The sequence below is a fragment of the Pantherophis guttatus genome, chromosome 7 (assembly GCF_059756535.1).
Source record: "Pantherophis guttatus breed Tessera chromosome 7, ASM5975653v1, whole genome shotgun sequence".
Classification (NCBI taxonomy): domain Eukaryota; kingdom Metazoa; phylum Chordata; class Lepidosauria; order Squamata; family Colubridae; genus Pantherophis; species Pantherophis guttatus.
The window spans coordinates 29,164,560-29,184,268 of record NC_142069.1 but is presented as its reverse complement, the minus strand read 5'-3'; the positions used below and the strand labels follow the sequence as shown (position 1 = coordinate 29,184,268).

The following is a 19,709-nucleotide window of genomic DNA, read 5'->3' as shown; positions in this document are numbered from 1 at the left end:
ATCTTTGTATGCATGTCTAAATTTTTACATTTTTAATTAGGTGGATTTTTTTTTAATTTTAAAATGAATGCTAGAACACTCTTAATTAGCAATTTGCAATTTAAGACCAAAGGAAATCCCACAGAGGAAGAATTTGAAACCAGGGTCTGGTAATTCTAGTAATATTCCTTTTTCATTGAATGCAGGCTTCAGGAGGTATGTGATATTGCTGGGATGCATAGCCCCAGGGGCAAAGCTGTTTTTTGTCTCAAGTGGCCAAAAAAAAAAAAGGTCTTGCCATCCCATTTTCTACTCTTTGTCCCAATGCCAGAGGGACTAGAATCTTGTGCTAAGTAATGTAGTGCTAATCCAGAAGCTGGATTTTGTTGGGTTTATATGCGTACCTTATACCATGCAAATGTTAGTGATTTGAATGTCGTTTTATTTTCATTCCCCCCCACCCCCAAATTCATTTCTGCTCTGAAGATTATCTTTGCAGCAAGGTGACAATATTGTGAAAGTCATTGCAGCACCTAGTTTATGCACTATGAATTCTAATGCTAGGAGTGACCGTGAATATATACCTCAACCATACCATGTTTCCTGCCACATTTGATGTCAAAATATAGGAGACTATAGCTGAGCAGGATTTAGTACTGCTGATCCCAACTGAGCCTAGTACAGATCTTTTCCTGTTGTTGTTTTTTTTTTGGCCCACCATTAATGAGAGCACTGGCCTGCCATTTTAGCTAGCGATGTATGTCTTTGAAAACTGGGTGATAGAAATGGATGTGGTAGGCCAACACTCCAGACAGTGCTGCCATTCTGGCATAATCTGCTGCTCAGGGATGGAGATTGGATTCCTTAAAGAAACAGGAAGGCCAATTAAAGAATAGGAATCAGGGAAATCTGGAGTAGTAATTTCATTTTCTCAAAACACTTTCACTGCATTTTTCTCCTTTGTCTCTGCATTGATGATACCATATATAGCAATATATTTCTAAATCAATAACTTGAAGCTATAACCGGTGGCTTTCTGCATTAGCTATGGTTAAAAAAAATGGGGTCCAGAATTAACTCAGAAGAGGACATTCTGTGTAGTCAGGAGTTGGCAACCCGCAGCTCTGGAGCCGCATGTAGCTCTTTCATTCCTCTGCTGCGGCTCCCTGCCGCCTGTTGGCTCCACAATTGATAGGGCTTTCGGTTAGGACAGGTAGAGGAAAAAGGACTCCGCACTAAGAGGAGACTCTATGGTGGGGGAACTCGACTTCCGGTTGGCCGACCCCTGGTGAAGGTGAAGCTGAAATAAGTCTAATTTGATTTTTGGTCTACTGTGGGAAAATATAGGTAGTTCTATGTTCATGATTTCTTCTTTGGAACCAGTTGAACTAATCTGATCTTGGTTTGTTTAATTGTTTTATTTGTTGATATTCCAATAACCAGGACTCTGGAAAAAGAAATAACTCAAAGGACATAATATAAAATAATGTGGAACAATAAAAAAAACGGTTGCTGCACAATGGACTGAATAATCATACATGTTCTTTTGTTTAGCAGGCCTATAGCTAGAGGTCCCCCAAAACAAAACATTTTGAAGCAAATAAGTCAGATCAGATGGGAGTATTCAGGTCACTGGGAATATGGCTGTTATTCAGTCCATCTTCGTTATTGTCAGCTACCACATACTGGAGTTTTCATAGATACCTTTCAATTTACAGGAACTCAGATCAAATGTCCATTTGATTGCATCTCCTACAGTCTCATTTTTGTAAATAGAAGCCATTGTATAAGAATGAATACAATATGCTCACAGGTTTGGCCAATGGTCCAAAATATCAGAGGCTGGGAGACTAATTTTTCCACCTTCTGATGCCCTCTTTGATGGGTTACCAAAATAACTTTTCACATGATACTAAACACCTCCTGGCAGAGCTTTGCTCTTCTGGGGAGGTCCAGTCACATAATCTGCAGTTTAGGAGTACATTCTTAGTTTTCATATCTGTCTTTATATATGGAAATGCCCACAAGTAGCCTCCACTTGAGAGATTCTTTCATCTCAAATGCAGTATGTTTTATTAATAAAACTTAATAAGTCTTCTGCACTTTGTGCCCCTCAAAATCCTTAAGTATTTTCATTAATTTGTAAACCATGTAATCCTTAACTAGTCTTTTTAATTTGTACCCAGTGCTGCTCCTCCTACAAATAATATTCATAGAGCAAAGTATAATCTCGGTTCCATTCTTTCAAACTAAAATACACGGAAGAGCATTTAAGCTTTTCCTCCCCTTCCTTAGAATAGCAACGAATGTGCTACAACATTTCTTCCTTTGTACCCCTTAGCTGCTCATTCTTTCTGAACATTTTTGCCCAGAATGCTGCCCAATCCATCGATGTGTTGCATAAGGAGACTCAAAATTGTATTCAGGATTGCTTAATCCTTAAGATTTTTTTTTAAAAAAAATTATTTATTTATATCCCACCGTTACTACTTTTTTAAACAACTCAATGTGATGGGCATTTCTAAAAATTTCTCCTCCTATTTTCCCCAGAACAACAACCCTGTGAGGTGAGTTGGGATGAAAGAGAGTGACTGGTAACTAGCTGGCTTGCACACCTAAAACAGGACTAGAATGCATGATCTTCCTGTTAACCATATTCGGACTATCCAAAGAAGTGTGATGTGTATGACTACTATCCCAGCCATGCTATCTAGGAGATTATGGGAGTAAGACATTCAGTACATCTGGAGCAGTGGTGAAATGCACTTACCTTCACTACTAGTTCAGAAATGTGAGTGTACGCGCCTCTTCTGCGCATGCACAGAGGGTCAAAAATTGGACATAATGATGTCCCAGTGGGTGCGTGGAGCCTCCCGATGCCAGCCCTACCGTTTCACGCGAACTGGATAGATCCGACCAGATTTCACCGCTGAGCTGGAGGCCACTGAGTAAAGAAAGACCAGTGGGTAGGATGGAGCTTTAAGCAATGAGATCAGTGGAATTCAAAAATGCATTTCACTGTCCTTCAGTGGCAAATTGCTTCTTCAGAAAGAATAAAATAGAGGATTCCGTCAAGTTGAGTTTGGCTTCTGGAAACTCCAGGGGCTCATTGGCCACAGTATTCAAGTGGTTTCCATTGTTATCCTCTGGGAGAGATTGATAGATGAATTGACCTTTTTTAGTCTAGCCTAATGTGTTTGTCTCTCCTCCAGGTCCTTTTTTGAGAGACAACAATAGGGGACAGGTTTTGGCACTTGAGTTAAGTGCAGTGATGAACAGAAAGACACAAACACTGACTCAGCAAAGGGTGCTTTATGCACTCAAGTATTTTTTTTAAAAAAAGTCTGCACCATTCTTTAGATGATCAGAATTCTATTTCTTCAAAGCAAGGCTATCAGCGTATTTGCTACGGTTGTAAAACTCTCCCAGAAATAGAAATGGGCGCTACTCATCCTTGTCACATTACAGCCTAGCGAGGCCTGCTAGAAAAAGGTTTCCAGATGCACTGAGCTAGAATTCTCACTATGCCCATTCCTATTTTTGGATGATTGGAATTATAGTCAAAATCCTGGAATTTCCAGACAATTACTACTCAAAGTAGATATCTGTCCTGTCCATTAACATGGAAGCAGAGATGACTTCTGAGCAGTAGGAAATGTGACAGAGCCTTACAACCTCCCTGTTGAGATTAGGCATGTTTTATCAGCTATAAAAGTCTAATAAAGAAGCTCTTAGCACCATTTATGCAATGGTAGAATAAATGCCTACTTTCTAATGTACATGTTTTCTGTGGGGCAAGACACTGAAAACTTCATGCAAATGTACACTCCTCCTGCACAGTTCTCTGAGAAGCAGATCATTTTCAGGGAACTTTGTCAGAATTGAACATTGGCTTAGGCAGGCAGTGCAGAACAATATACGGATGGTACCTCTCTGTGTGAGGGAATGAAACTGGACTTGGTGTCTGTGTTTGAGAAAAGTACCTGCCGCCAGGCAGAAACAATTTCCACTCTCAGTTCACCAAGGCTAACCTCCTACTTTTTTCCCAAAGGGCAGTAAAAGTCCACAGTCCCAGAAACTTAAAGGAAGATGGGCTCGTTCATTCATTCGTTCATTCATTCACTCATTCGTTTGTTCGTTCATTCATTTATTCGCTCTTCCATTCAGTTTACTCACAAATATCTAGGCTGGCATGCTAGGTGTCTGGCTAATTGAGCTATATCTTGCCTCACCCAGGCCCTTAGCCTACAAAAATGGGGGGGGAGGGGGATGTAGGAGAAAAAGAGAAAACAACAGGCAGATGAGCAAGTACGTAGTGGGAAGAACTATCCGAAAATGTACAACTGTTACAAGCAAGCAAGAGTCATGTGAGACATCTGTTAGGACCGCAAGCTACCATAAGCAGCCCATTGTGGCAGTGGTGAAATCCAAATATTTTTACTACCGGTTCTGTGGGCGTAGCTTGGTGGGCATGGCACAGAAGGATACTGCAAAATCGCCATTCCCATGCCACTGTGGGGCCAGCCAAAGGTGGCATTTGCCAGTTCTCCGAACTATTCAAAAGTTCCGCTACCGGTTCTCCAGAACCTGCCAGAACCTGCTGGATTTCACCCCTGCATTTATTTATTTATTTATAAATTGTGGTATGATTCCAGCCTGGGGCCTGGCTTGGAGTTTGGCCTGGCAACCAGATGAGGAGCAGCCACAGTGAGGCAGCACCTAGTCCAAAGAAGCCCAAGAACGTTTGGAGGGAGGCAAAGGTTGTATGGCACTTTACAAACTTTTAAGACTTTTATTTGTTGTAAAATATTTATTTGTTATACCATCAAAGACTTATTTATGTAGCTACATTAATTTGCGAGGCCTGGGAGGGTGGAGTGAACGCAGGGCAGCAGCCTATTGTTAGGGAAGGTGTGTGGCACCATTGTATGCAGCCATCAATCACTTAGTGGCATGTCCATTCTTGGAAAAGAAAGAACCTTGCGCTATGCAAGCTTTCTTAATTTTTTTCCCCCCTTTGGATTCTAGCATATGCATGCAAATACATAAAGGAAGAGAGTAAGAAAGAGACAGAAAAAAATCCTCATCACATGAATTTCAATGCATCTTTTGACTCTGCACATTTAGTCATACTTTCACATAGTACCACATAGTTTAGGAAGATCTCCCAAATCTTCCTAAACAAATGTCATGGCTATCATTTTTGTAAGACATTATGCAAGGTGCAATTATTTCGTTATTTATTTATTAAATGTATATAACACCCATCTCACTGTTATATAAAGACATTAAAGGGGAAACATCTGAATATTCGCAAAATAACTGCTTCAGAGTTTTTTGGAGTGAAAGCCACTCTCCATTATATATGTGGTTGCAATAAACTATAGAGGTAAAGCCAAGTAGAAATGGCTAACAACCCCTGCTGGCTTGAGCCCTAAATACATGAGTCACACTTTTTATCCCTCTGAGTCATCACTTAAAGTGATAGAATTTCTACAAAATTGGTTTGCTTGTGCTGAAAAGTAGACTTACACCATATTTAATATTCGGCCTTGGCTGCCTTCTCCCACAGTTATGTTTTAGAAATACATCTATATGAAGACAATGGGGCATTGAGGGGGGTGGGATGTCTGGGGAGGTAGGACCACCCTCCCAGCTGGGGAGAGCTTTGGTCCTATTTCTCCACAATAAGCTTCATCATGTTTTCAGGTTCTTGACATTGAAGTGTTTTCTTTTTATATTTTTAGCTTCTAAGAAGTGACAGCAGAAGAATGGAGCCAAAAGCAGGAATTGGCATGTTTCCTGGGCAGTACGAAGGGCATAGGGCTGCTTTTTATTGTTGTTCTGCCAGACTGTGGAAGCTTTACAATGAGTGTTCTGCTGTTTTGGTTAGGAAAGGATTGTAGCGCCTTCCTTCCAAATACCCACTGTTCACCTTGTTTTCCTCTGCCTCATCTGGTGAATAATTTCTGGAGCTGGGTGATAGATGTATGAAAATTACTGGATAGAACAGAGGATGGTGAGGTTCAGGATGGGTACCGAAAAGTAATGAGTTTTTCTTCCTGGTTTTGTAATCGAAGGTTGAATGAATGAGAAATTTCCCGATGAAGTGAAGAGTTGGAGAACACATCTCTTTGGTTTGGGATAAACTCCCATCCAAGGGAGAGACAAGAGTAATTTGAATTTGGTCTAACATTCTTTATAGTCACAAATCCAGCACTTCAGGGAATAAATTGAAATGTATTGCTTTATTTAAAACAAAGTTCCAGACGGTGTGGGGAGCTATAACTGATACAGAAAGTTGGAAGATTTAAACATAGGGACTAAAATCTCAAGAGCTCATGTGGTTAAAAATAGAGATTTCATGAGTATCTTTATTGTTTGAAACTGAAATACTAATCACATGCCTGACAGAGTAGATTGAAAGTTGTATTCAATCACCCCCTCAAACAATCAGCCAGTTCAAGAACCAAATAAATATGTTGAACAAACTCCGCCAAAGAGATGAATGACAGAAACAAGACTGTACCCAAAGTTCTAAATGGAACTTTTGAGGGGAACAATTATATGAATACACTGGAGTTGCCTCCTACATATTTCACTCATTACTAAAATTCCTATAGCTAAGGGGTGGATTTATAATAAGGAACCTCAGGTACTGTTTTTGCAGCCTTTCCTGGGCAATTTTAACCCAAATTGCTTTTGTGCAAGAATGCTAGACATGGAATATAATTTAATATGCAATTTGAGGCATGGAAATCATTGCTGCTCTAGTGAAAATAAAATTGTATTTTTCCCTATCTGATTACAGGAAAAAAATGTATCTTAAAAAAGAACAAAATATAAGCTACCATACCCACTTTTAAAGCATTTAGGAATCTTTCCAGCATATATCTCAAAACACAGACAATTGTATTCCTAAACTGTAGAATGTCTCTGAGAAATTTGACTAACTTAGCTGCAATGCGAAGGAACAAGGGTTAGACATTGTCAAGGAATACTATGAAATATGTACTGAGAAGCAAACTATAAAGGGGAAAATTGCATAAAGTTCCAAAACAATGGTAGTCATTAAAGCAAAAAAAAAACAAAAAAAACAACAACAACCCAAAATCCACGGAGATAAAATGAATATTTTTAATGAGAGGGAGCCTGTCAGAGTATTTTATTTTTTGTAATGTAGATCAGCTTGAAAGGTTATAAACTGGACAAAATACATGATGAATCAAAGGTTCATAGAAAACAGCTGCAAATATAATAAAGGAGTGAAAAAAGAAACCTAAAACCAAATGAAAGTGAAAAAGAATGTTACTTCAGAGACGAACTACATGGACAAATCAACAAATTTAGAGAGCCAATATGGTTTTTAAGTGTGATTATTCTTAGAAATCTGGCATTATTTGTTTAACAGATTTATCATTTCTTGTAGTTATTCTGTCTCTGCCTAATAAGTACTGTTTGGGTCCAGCTCCTCCATATCCTTCAGCATCAATCAGACAATTGAATCACATGACTTCAAACCATTTTGTAGACCACTATCAGCTATGATGAAACTTCACTAACCTTCTGTCTGAAAGATTCTCCCATCCAGATACAGTTTAATGTTCACTAGTTGCCCATCAACAGCAAGCACTGGGAGGGCAGATTATAATAAAGAACGGAGGACATCTAGTCATAACCTTTTCCGTGAGGTTAAATTGTAATACATGCCTGTTGAAATTAAAGTAATTATTTCAATTTTGAATATCTGCCCCCAAATTAACATATGCAGTCTATAAAAATGTGTATCTCCATTTCCATTGCAAGTGACAGAATGCTGTCATTTTGCCTTTTGCTGTTACAGTTTTCTTTTGATTCCTCCTCCTCCTCCTCCTCCTCCTCCTCCTCCTCCTCCTCCTCCTCCTCCTCCTCCTCCTCCTCCTCCTCCTCCTCCTCCTCCCAACTCTGTTTCTGGTTATTGAATATTCAACTGCCTCTTTCTCCAGCTTGATCTGTGATCCTTTAATCCAGCTGCCCTAGAAATTTTAGCAACCCAGATCGGCTCAGATCTCTCTGTGCACAGATTAAGTCAAATTCCTGAAAGGTTTGCATTCTTCTTTTTCAGCCCTTTTTCTTTATCCTATTTTTACCCTTTGAACAATTATACTAGGGTTTATTTGTTTGTTTGTTTATGAGAAGTTTAGGACAAGCTTCTATGAAATAAATGAAGGCAAAGGAATTCCAGTAAATGTAATAAGATTGCTATTAATAAATACTTTCATTTTATTCTTAAAATTTTCCCCAATTTAGATTAGTGATATATTCCAGGTTTAGATTAGTAATATATTCCTATAAGTGGCATTTGTTCTAGATGAAATCTAGTTAAACAGTATTCTAAATCCCATTCTTTTCCAGCCTAAAGTTCATTACATCTTCTCCTGTTCCTAAACTTTATATCTTAATCTACCTTTTTAAATTAAGAATATTAACCAATTTTAAATAAAATATGTTAGGCAAGGTTCTTTGAGAGCATCTGCTCATAAATGGGATGTACATCTCTGTATTAATATGTTGCATATACATTTTACAAATTACAGCATTATTTCACAGTGTGTAATGAACATGGGAAAACCAGCATTATTCACATTGTGTAATGCATTTACTTGATTGAAACAATATTTCCCCTTTTCTGTTTATGTTCATTCAGTTTTGCAGTCTCTCTGGAATATTTTAAATGACATTCCCTCTAGGCATCATTCAAATGGTTCCTTAGAAAATCTGCCAGCACTGTATCATTATCCTGGATCATGTGACTCTCAATCAAATACACAGGCCTACTATAAACACTTTAGAGAGTAACTTGATTGTGCCCTTGGGCATCCTTACTTTGTGGATTATGCTGCTCACACATTGTTGATGATGCAATACATTTTTTTTATCTCTAACAATTAGCAGCAATAGAGATGTCCATGGAAACCCAGGGGAAGCAATAAAGAATGGACTTATTCCAGAAACAAAATTGTGGTAAATGTTCTCTTATCATTTTTATATGATTTTTATTGAAACTTTTAAAAGAGGAGATTAAAAACTGATACAAAATAAGGATGAAAAAAGAAGAAAAAATCAAAGAGAAAGCAAAAAAATTAAGAAAACAAGGGAAAAAAATTAAGAAAACAAGAGAAAAAAGGTACAAAGAAGTAGTTTTTGATATTTCTCAAAGCAGTTATAAGTGCGATTATATTTTATCCTCTCTATTTAAAGTTATATTATAATACTCAGATCTATAATGTCATTTTTCTAAAAAAAAAAAAAAAGAAACGGTAATTTTTTTGCTTTTTAAAGCATGATAAAATGTTCCTTCGTGTTGTTCACATTTTCAACATACATTCAAAGTGTCTGTATTTATTCTAGATAATTTCTCCGACATCATATATCAACAATGCATCATTTTATAAAAATTATCTCCCAAATCATAACATATCAAACGTTTTATTCACAGTTTTCCATTTTGTCAATCTGTATATTATAACCAAAATTCTTAGCCTACTTTATTATACATTCTTTAATCTGTGCTTCTCCTGTTTCATATTTCAACAAAAGTCTGTACTTTTTACCAATTACATGTTTATCTTCAGTGCATAATTTTATTTCAGAATCTGTCTTACCATACGTCTTTTTTTGTCCATTTTGAGTCTTTCTGATAATTGTAAATGAGAAATCCATATAACTATATCCTTCTCATTGAGCAGGAGCCATGAGTCTAGGGTCATCCTCAGATTGGACACTGCCATGGGTGGTATTCATTTACTTTTGCTACCGGTTCGCAAACATGAGTTCGCGTCACTCGCGCACACCACCTCCGCACATGCACAGAGCAGTGGTGAAATCCAATTTTTTTTACTACTGATTCTGTGGGTGTGGCTTGGTGGGCGTGGTGTGGCATGGCTTGGTGGGCATGGCAGGGGAAGGATACTGCAAAATCCCCATTCCCTCCCCACTCCCGGGGGGAAGGATATTGCAAAATCTCCATTCCCACCCCACTCTGGGGCCAGCCAGAGGTGGTATTTGCTGATTGTCCGAACTACTCAAAATTTCTGATATCGGTTCTCCGAACTACTCAAAATTTCCGCTACCGGTTCTCCGACCTACTCAAAATTTCCGCTACTGGTTCTCCAGAACCTGACAGAACCTGCTGGATTTCACCTTTGACACAGAGCCTTCTGCTCATGTGCAAACCGTCAGAAACAGGATGTGATGACGTCTGGGTGGGTGGGCAGAGCCTCCCACAGCTGCCGCTACCGGTTTGCCCGAACCAGTTATAACCAGCTGAATACCACCACTGGACACTATGTCTGTCTGGGACAGTGCAGCCCCATTCAACACCAAAGATGCCACAGTCCTGAAACCAGTAGCCCCAAAATCCAGAGCCACTCAATCATGCCAGAGTTCAACTGAAGCCTCTTGTTCCCCATCCAGATCCTCACAGCATCCAGACACCAGACAGTATCACTTTTTTTTTAATTTGATTTATATGCCGCCCTTCTTCGGAGACTCAGGGCGGCTTACAATGTGCTCAGCAATAGCCTTCATCCTTTTTTATATTTATACAACGTCAGTTTATTGCCCCCACAACTGGGTCCTCAATTTACCTACCTTAGAAAGGATGGAAGGCTGAGTCAACCTTGAGCCTTGGCGAGATTCGAACCTGCAGTAAACAAATCAGCATACTGATGAAACCTCACCCCATGGGATTGGATCAATTCACTTAGTGTCGTCATGTAGATGTTAAAAAGGAGAGGAGAGAGGAAAGAGCACCGAACTCTGGCATCCATACAGTAAGGAGTGGATCTCGCCTCCCCAATCATCATCAATTGGAATCAGATCAATTGGAATAAGATGACATCAATTGGAATCAGATCAATTGGAATAAGATAACATCAATTGGAATAAGACCACATCTCACAGCAGTGGCACAGTGGTTAGAATGCAGTATTGCTGCCGACTGCCAGCAGTTTGATTCTGACCGGCTCAAGGATGTCTCAGCCTTCCATCCCTCTGAGCTTGGTAAAATGAGGACTCAGATTATTGGGTGGGGGGGAGAGTATGCTGCCTCTGTAAACTGCATAGAGAGGGCTGTAAAGCACTATGAAGCGGTATATAAGTGTAAATGCTATTGTTATAATTCCCAAAGGAAAGGGGAAACCAACACAGAACCATGCCGCCGCCAACCCTATCCTCTGAGCTGATCCAGAAGAATATCATGGTTGATGATATCAAAAGCCACCAAGAGGTCAAGTAGGGCAAGGATGGATGAACTACTTCCATCTCGTCCATGCCACAAGTAATAAAAAAACATGATCAATTATTTCTGTAATGGAATGACTTCAGATATTCTCATATCAATTATATAAGTACAATTATATTTTAACCTTTTCCTCTGAAATTCATAATGCTCTTCCTTTTATAATCCATCCAGTCTAGTCATCAAAGACATAAATCACAATTTGTTTTTTGTTTTACTTTTAGGCAAAAAGTCCATAAGAGATTTCCATTCACAATTAATGCAGGTAGTGTTTTTTGTCTAATCAAAGAAGATAAATCACCCATCTTGGCAAGATCTATCAATTTTACCAATGACTTCTCTTATGCTAATATGTGCAGTGTTGAATCTTTCCACTTCTGTGCATATACTAATGTTGCTACAGTAATCATATATTGAAATCATTTTCCGTGGTTTTGTTCTAACTGTTTATCCATTAGTCTAAAAGGAAAAGTTCTGAATATTGATCTTTAAAATCCTTTATATGAAACTATTTTTAAATTAATGTTTAAGTTTTTTAAATGTCCACCAAACATGATAAAATGTCCTTTGTATTATTTACATTTCCAATATACATTTGAAGCATCTTTATACATTCCAGATAATTTTTCTGATGTCACTTACTAAATAAAAATTCTGTTTAAGTACATAACACAATATAAATTTCAACCCTTTTAACCACATATTTTCCCATTATTCAACTGTGTATTATAAACAAATACATTCTTTAACGTCAGTTCTTTTTTTAATTTTTCAATCTAAGTTTGTATAAAAGTAAAAATCACTCCTTTCAACTTATCCCATCTAAATGTAATTTTCTTCTGTTTAATTTTGTCCGTCAGAAAAAAATACTCTGTGCAGTATTCCATTTGAAATTTCCTTAAATACAATTATATCTGTATTACCTATCTAGTATTATAATTACTTGATGTCTTGTTTTCTTCTTGACAAAGTGCTTGGACAATTTCTTAATTTTGACAAATGTGTATTAATCCTATATACCTTATCAGTCTCTGCGTTAGTGACATCCTTCTCCAAATCCATGAAATTAGAGACTTTACAATATTTTCTGTGATATCTTCTCCATGTTGTGTCGAATTGCTTTAAAACTTAAGAAAATTCTTTTTTTAAGTTCCAATAATATCAAATTGTTCAAATCTTTATCCACCTCTCCATTTATAACTTCTGTCTTATTTTCCAAAACTTCCACTTTGTCAATAATTTTCTTTAAATCTCCAACCAGTTGTCCTACATATGATTAACTTCTTTCACCTCTTTTTTATTCCTGCAAATCCTCCTTCTATTTCCTTTTAACCACTTCAGTCATCTTTTTGCAAACTCTTCAAACATTTTTGCAATAAATCTGGTGAAATACTCTCATTTGTAGTTGTTCTAGTGAGACCCTGTGTCCTTCACCTAATTTAGCAGCTTTTCTTGTATTGGCCATTGTGAGAAAATGGAAATATGTTGATTACTTTGGTGAGAGGTAGGCTTCTGGGTTTTTTTTTTCTTTTCCTGTTTTGCTTCATTTTATCTTTAGCACTTTAGTCCCAATTAGCTCTCCATAGTTATGATCTCACAGTTTAGCTCATATTATTCTTATCTTTTTGTTTTGCAAAATCCACTAATTAACTACTGTTCTTAAAAATAAACAATCAGCATTCCTGCAAAGGTCCGGTCTGTTAGTTTAATTAATTTTGCTATTTTTAAAGGCACTTTGTCAGAAAAAAAAATCTGCTTTTTTTAAAAAAAATCACTGTCTTCATAATACATTTAAAACTTTCTTGGATCACAATCTCGTTAAGCCTTTTGCTTTTAAATTAAAAGGCTTTAAATAGCATTTTCCTCCTCTTCTTAATTTCAAAAAGAAGGTATTCGATCTTTGATCTTCACTGCCATTTGGAATACTGTATCTCTCCTAAAGTAATTAAGTCCAAAGATGCTTAAGAAAGTAAGGATTTTGCTGGTCAAATGCCCATTAAGGTCCACAGCAATTAATACCATGTTATAAATCCAATCTGTTCAGCTCACAATTGACCACAAGAGCCTCAGTTCCCATGGTCTTCTTGCAAGGAGCTCTTCCAGAGTGCAAGAGGCAATCTCAAAGTTCTTTTCTTATCTCTGCAGACATTTTCATCAGCTAGAAACTGGCCAGTGCTGTCCCTGGTTGTGGAACTGTTCACAAGGATGCCTAACCCACCATCTGTCCTTATCTGGAAGCCACCATATTTGTTTAGATTGATAAACCATCATGACTTTCTAAGAACAAAGATAGAATAGAATAGAATAGAATAGAATAGAATAGAATAGAATAGAATAGAATAGAATAGAATAGAATAGAATAGAATAGAATAGAATGTTTTATTGGCCAAGTGTGATTGGACACACAAGGAATTTGTCTTGGTGCATATGCTTTCAGTGTACATAAAAGAAAAGATATGTTCGTCAAGAATCATAAGGTACAACACTTAATGATAGTCATAGGGTACAAATAAGCAATCAGGAAACAATATCAATATAAATCGTAAGGATACAAGCAGCAAAGTTACAGTCATACAGTCATAAGTGGAAGGAGATGGGTGGTGGGAATGATGAGAAGATTAATAGTGCAGACTTAGTACATAGTTTGACAGTGTTGAGGGAATTATTTGTTTGGCAGAGTGATGGAATTCGAGAAAAAAATAGAATAGGTAGTTAAATAAGAATAGCAGAAAAATTCAGCTGGATCAACACAAAGACAAATCAAGGTGAGCATTCTGAGTCACACAGTGGCAACCAGAAGCATCCCAAAAGCTCATAAACAAGGCATAAGGGAAATGGCTCTCTTCCAGTTCCTAGCAAGTAGTTTGGTGCTTATGAACATGAAAGTGTTATACACTCATCGAGCCTTTAATAGCTACACTCACCATTAAATTTAAATAGTTAGCCAACCAGATCTTTGGTAATAATGAATTTCATGGTTTAAAAATGCACCGTGCAGTAAAGGTATATTTCCTTTTATTCTGAATATCTTTGCTTGTATTTTCAGTGGTTGATCCATAGTTCCAACACTATGAGAGAGAAGGAAAAAAAACATCTCTCTGATCTCATTTTCCATTTGTATCTTTCACACATATTCATGGCAGAGTAGTTCTAGCATGAAATATTTGATAGCCCTTAATTATTTTCAATGGGGTTTTTTTTCACTTTTTTTCCAACTCAACAATATCCTTCTTAAGAAATGGCATCCAGAATTGTGTACAGTATTCTAAATGCAATTGTATGTTAAATTCATATTACTTTACTATTAAAGTAGTAATAGTAATGTCATATTTACATTACTATTATATTTTAAATTTCTTCCTAATGATACTTAGCACTAAATTTGCTTTTTTTTTCTTTTCACTTACATACTGGGTTATGTGCATTACACTATCCACAATTCCAGGATTTCTTTCCTTTTTTTTTTTTTTTTAGTAATGACCAATTGAGACCAGAAAGAGAATGAGGAAGAGTGCAATGACTAAGGCAGAAGGCTTAGAAACTGGGTAATCATGAGTTCTAGTCCCATCTTGGTGAATTTGGGTGAACTTGGGCCAGTCAATCTCTCTGCATCCTAGTAAGCAGACAGTGGAAAACCCCTTTTGAAATCTTGTCCACGAAACTGCAGGAAATGGTTCACGCAGTCATCAGGAGTCAAGGCTGACTCAAAGGCATGCATCCACATGTACATATACACACATACATACACACAAACAGACATAGACACATCCAATGTACATTATTCCATATTTGGCATGTTTAAGCCTGTTCACCCCACTGATGGCACAAATCCACTTTATTGCACTGAATCAGTGGTGAAATTAAAAAATTTCCCCTACCGGTTCTGTGGGTGTGGCTTGTTGGGGGAGATAATGTGACTGGGTGGGCGTGGCCAACTCAACATCACTCCCCTTGAGGGGCTCCTCACCGGCCCCTCCCCTCCCAGCCACTCCTTGTTGCAAATGGCAGGAAAATGGGGAGGGGAATATTCCTGCCTACCATCCTTTCCTCAGTCTGTGCTGAGATTGAGGAATAGATGACAGGCAGGAAAATCCCCTTCCCCATTTTCCTGCCTTTCATGAAAATGGCTCCATTCCAGCTGCTCCCCCTGTCCTCCTTCCTCCTGGGGACCACCTTAAAGAGACAGGCTGCAGCAGGTCCTTTGTGAATCTAGGGAGAAAAGTTAGCATTCTTTCTGCTGCGTTTAACATTGAATTCTGTGGAATATCAAGTGGCCGGAAGAGGTGAGCAGTGACCGGCCGGGTGTGGGTGGGGCCAACAAGGGGTGATTACTACCGGTTCGGTGAACCAATACCAATAATCCCTAGCGGTTCTCCCGAACCGGTCCAAACTGGTCGAATTTCACCCCTGCACTGAATGTTTTAGTTTCTTCAGCAAACCTGGCCACCTTGCTGATCACCTTTAACACCTGATGTTTATAAGCAAGTTAATTTTCTTTAAAAGATATTACAAATTGAAAAAAATAGAGAAGACACCTCTTTCCCCAAAAAAAGTTTGGTCTAGAATTGTTTTTGTATTCATAGCATTTTTGTTACAGGCCTGGTATGAAGTTATAGACAAAATATCATGGCATGTATGCGTGCTCCATACTGATGGAAAGAGAAATCAAAGTTCTTCAACAAATGAACTTAAATTCTGTGATATGAAAAATATGGAATAGCACAGCAGCAGAAGCTATGAATTAATCCTGTTCAGATCATGCAACTCTTACTATGCTGTGCTTAAAGCAGAGTTGGAAGTAGATGTATTGAGTTTTCTGGTTAGTTTATGGGGATATGTAATATCACAACAAGGAACTCTTGACTCAGAAATTTTGTTATGATAGCCAGAAGTTTTCACCATAACTTTGTAAAACAGGGCAATTGAAATCAAGAAAGCTAAAATAAAGTTTTTTTGTGGGAAAAAATGTGTTAGGAGCTTCAGTTTCTCCATTGAAAACAAATTCCTATATATCTTTACAATTCACCATTTCCCATGGTGAGTCACTATGTTCCCTTTGGTGGATATCAGAGTTCTATCCATCCCATCTCCACCTATATCTTGCAAACACCACAGATGACCATTTCTGATCTGTGTAAATTCCCAGTTTATTTCTGCATCTTGTAGAATCTTGTCTGTCTGTTTGATTAAAAAAAATATTCAGGCCTTCCATACGTCAAATTTAGCACCAACATTCTACACTGCTGTGGGTTGATTGTCACTAAAGTATGAAAATACATAAAAGTATGAAAGTACACACAGCCCGAAGCTAATGAGTGCGGAAACACTTCTGTAGTTCACATGGATAAAGCATTCACTCATTAATGACAGTGTTAGTCTTTCCTTTGAAGGGGAAGGTTAGCCCGAAGGATAACTAATTGTCTGTGTTAACACATCTACTCTGAGCCTCAGTGTGCATCCAGTCCTGCTGTGACCATCACAGCTATACGTTCCTCTCTACCAATTAAGGTCCTACACTAACCAGCAACATCTCCCCACACCCCAACCTCCGCCACACACATACACACCGGTGTCTGTTAAAGTGAGAGAATTATTTTTAGAACAAGAGCAGTTATACAACAAATGAATTGTTTATGTGCGTCAAAGAGGAAAATATTTAGATAGGAGCCTGATTTATATATTTTGTGTGTTTGTGAGTGTGTGCGCACAAGTACACAACTGAGAAATGAGGCAGCGGAGATGTTTCTTTCCAGGGACAGCTGAAAATCCTTGTCAGAGGAAGTTAACAAATCAAGCACTCAAAATATACTGTAACTCTAGATCCCTTTTTTCCCCCCTCACATATTTCCATAGTCCATCTTCTCTCTGAATTGCCTCTTTATTACACTTTGGAACCGGAGGACACCTTGGCTATCGGTGGTACACACAGTTATGTTACCAGAATTCCTTTTACTAAAGCTTATCAACACAAAGTGATCCGACCATGCCCTTGTCATGATTGGATCACTCTCTCTTTCACCTTGACCTTCGAACCGCTGTACCCCGCCATAGGGAGGTGGAGCCATTAAGATGGTTCTGCCCCATATCTGCCTGATGGAGCCAGATAGGTTCCAGATGGAGCTTGGGCCATTCCCTGAGGCTCTGGCACACGCCTCGACTGGAGACCTAGTGGCCGCCTGGGATAGAGCGGCCGCTGGAGCTCTGGATTGGGTTGTGCCTTTGCGGCCTCTGACCCGGCGCCGATCTCATCTGGCTCCTAGGTTTACTGAGGAGCTAAGGGAGATGAAGCACAGGAAAAGATGCCTAGAGAGCAGTTGGAGGGCCAGCCTTTCTGAATCCGACCGGACACTGGTAAGATCTCATATTAAGAATTACCTAGTGGCGATAAAAGCAGCAAAATGTAATTATATTGCTGCTCTTATTGCATCATCAGATAACCACCCAGCCTCTTTAGGGTGACCCGCTCCCTGCTCCACCAGGGAGCATGGAAGGACCCATTGGAGGGTAGAGCTGAGGACTTTGTACATTATCTGTATGACAAAATCACTCAGATTCGGAAAGACCTGGACTCCGACTGGGTAGTTTCAGGGGGAATGACTGAGGCAGGTCTTGAGAATGTTATCTGGGATGAGTTTGATCCTGTGACTCCTGATGACATGGACAGGATTCTGGGCAGACTGAACGTGACCACATATTTGTTGGACCTGTGTCCCTCCTGGTTAGTGCTGGCTTCCCAGGAGGTGACGCGAGGCTGGCTCCAGGGGATTATAAATGCTTCATTGGGTGAGGGTGACTTCCCCACCACCTTGAAAGAGCCGGTGGTGAGGCCTTTCCTCAAGAAGCCTTCCCTGGACCCGGCAGTGTTGGCAAATTATCGTCCGGTCTCCAACCTTCGCTTTGTGGCAAAGGTTGTTGAGAGTGTGGTTGCGCGATAGCTCCCCCAGCACCTGGATGAAATGATGTATCTGGATCCGTTCCAATCGGGCTTCAGGCCTGGGTACAGCATGGAAACGGCATTGGTCGCATTGGTTGATGATCTCTGGAGGGCTCGGGACGGGGGTTGCTCCTCTGTCCTGGTCCTATTAGATCTCTCAGTGGCTTTTGATACCATTGACCATGGTATCATGCTGCACTGGTTGGAAGAGTTGGGGTGGGGGGCACTGTGTTGCGGTGGTTCTCCTCTTTTCTCTCCAACCGGTTGGCAGGAGGGCAGAGGTCAACCCCGAGGCCCCTCATATGTGGGGTGCCAAAAGGGTCGGTCCTCTCTCCCCTTTTGTTCAACATTTATGTAAAGCCGCTGGGTGAGATCATCCGTGGTTTCGGGGTGAAGTACCACCAGTACGCTGACGACACTCAGCTGTACATCTCCACCCCGGACCACCCCTTGAAGTGATGTCCGGTGCCTGGAGGCTGTGCGGATCTGGATGGGGAGAAACAGGCTCAGGCTTAACCCATCCAAGACCGAGTGGCTGTGGTTTCCGACATCCCGATATAGTCAGTTGGTGCCATCACTGACTATTGGGGGCGAATCACTGGCCCCCACGGAGAGGGCTCGCAACTTGGGCATCCTCCTGGATTCACGGCTGTCTTTAGAAGAGCATTTGACGGCCGTGACCGGGAGGATTTTTCATCAGATTCGCCTGATTCGCCAGTTGTGTCCCTTTCTGGATCGGGACTCCTTACTCACGGTCACTCATGCCCTCGTCACTTCCCGCCTGGACTATTGCAACACTCTCTACATGTGGCTCCCCCTGAGGAGCACCCAGAGGCTCCAACTGGCGCAGAGTGTGGCCACGCGGGTGGTTATGGGAGCGACATGGCGTTCCCATGTAACACCTCTCCTGCGCGAGCTGCACTGGCTCCTGGTGGTCTTCCGGGTGCGCTTGAAGGTTTTGGTTATCACCTTTAGAGCACTCCATGGCTTAGGACCTGGTTACCTACGGGACCGCCTGCTGCCACCAATAGCCTCCCACCGGCCGGTACGCTCTCATAGAGAGGGGCTCCTCCAGGTGCCATTGGCCAAACAATGTTGACTGACGCCCCCAGGGGAGAGCCTTCTCTGTGAGGGCACCTACTATCTGGAATGAGCTCCCCCCAGAGATACGGAGGATCCCGGATGTGCGCACCTTCCGCCGCGCTCTTAAGACCTTTTTATTCCATCAGGCTGGCCTGGCCTAATCTTTTCCCTTTTTTCCCTTTTTAAAATGTAAATTTTAATTTGTTTTAAATTATTGGGGTGTTTTAAATCTGTCTTGGGCCAAATTGTTTAATTCGGTTTTACTTTGCTTTTAAATTTTGTATTTATGTGTTTTATCTTGTGGCTGTTCACCGCCCTGAGTCCTTCGGGAGTAGGGCGATATATAAATCAAATAAAATGAAAAAATGAAAATGACAATAGACATTTTTTTTTTATTTGATTTATATGCCACCGTTCTCCGGAGACTCAGGG

General features: G+C 39.8%; 1 protein-coding gene across 2 annotated transcripts in view; it reads left to right on the top strand.

Moving 5' to 3' along the window:
* The window catches only part of ELFN2 (extracellular leucine rich repeat and fibronectin type III domain containing 2), a 174,963-nt gene that overhangs the window by 142,384 nt on the left and 12,870 nt on the right, over positions 1-19,709 (top strand). The gene's annotated exons all lie outside the window — the stretch shown is intronic.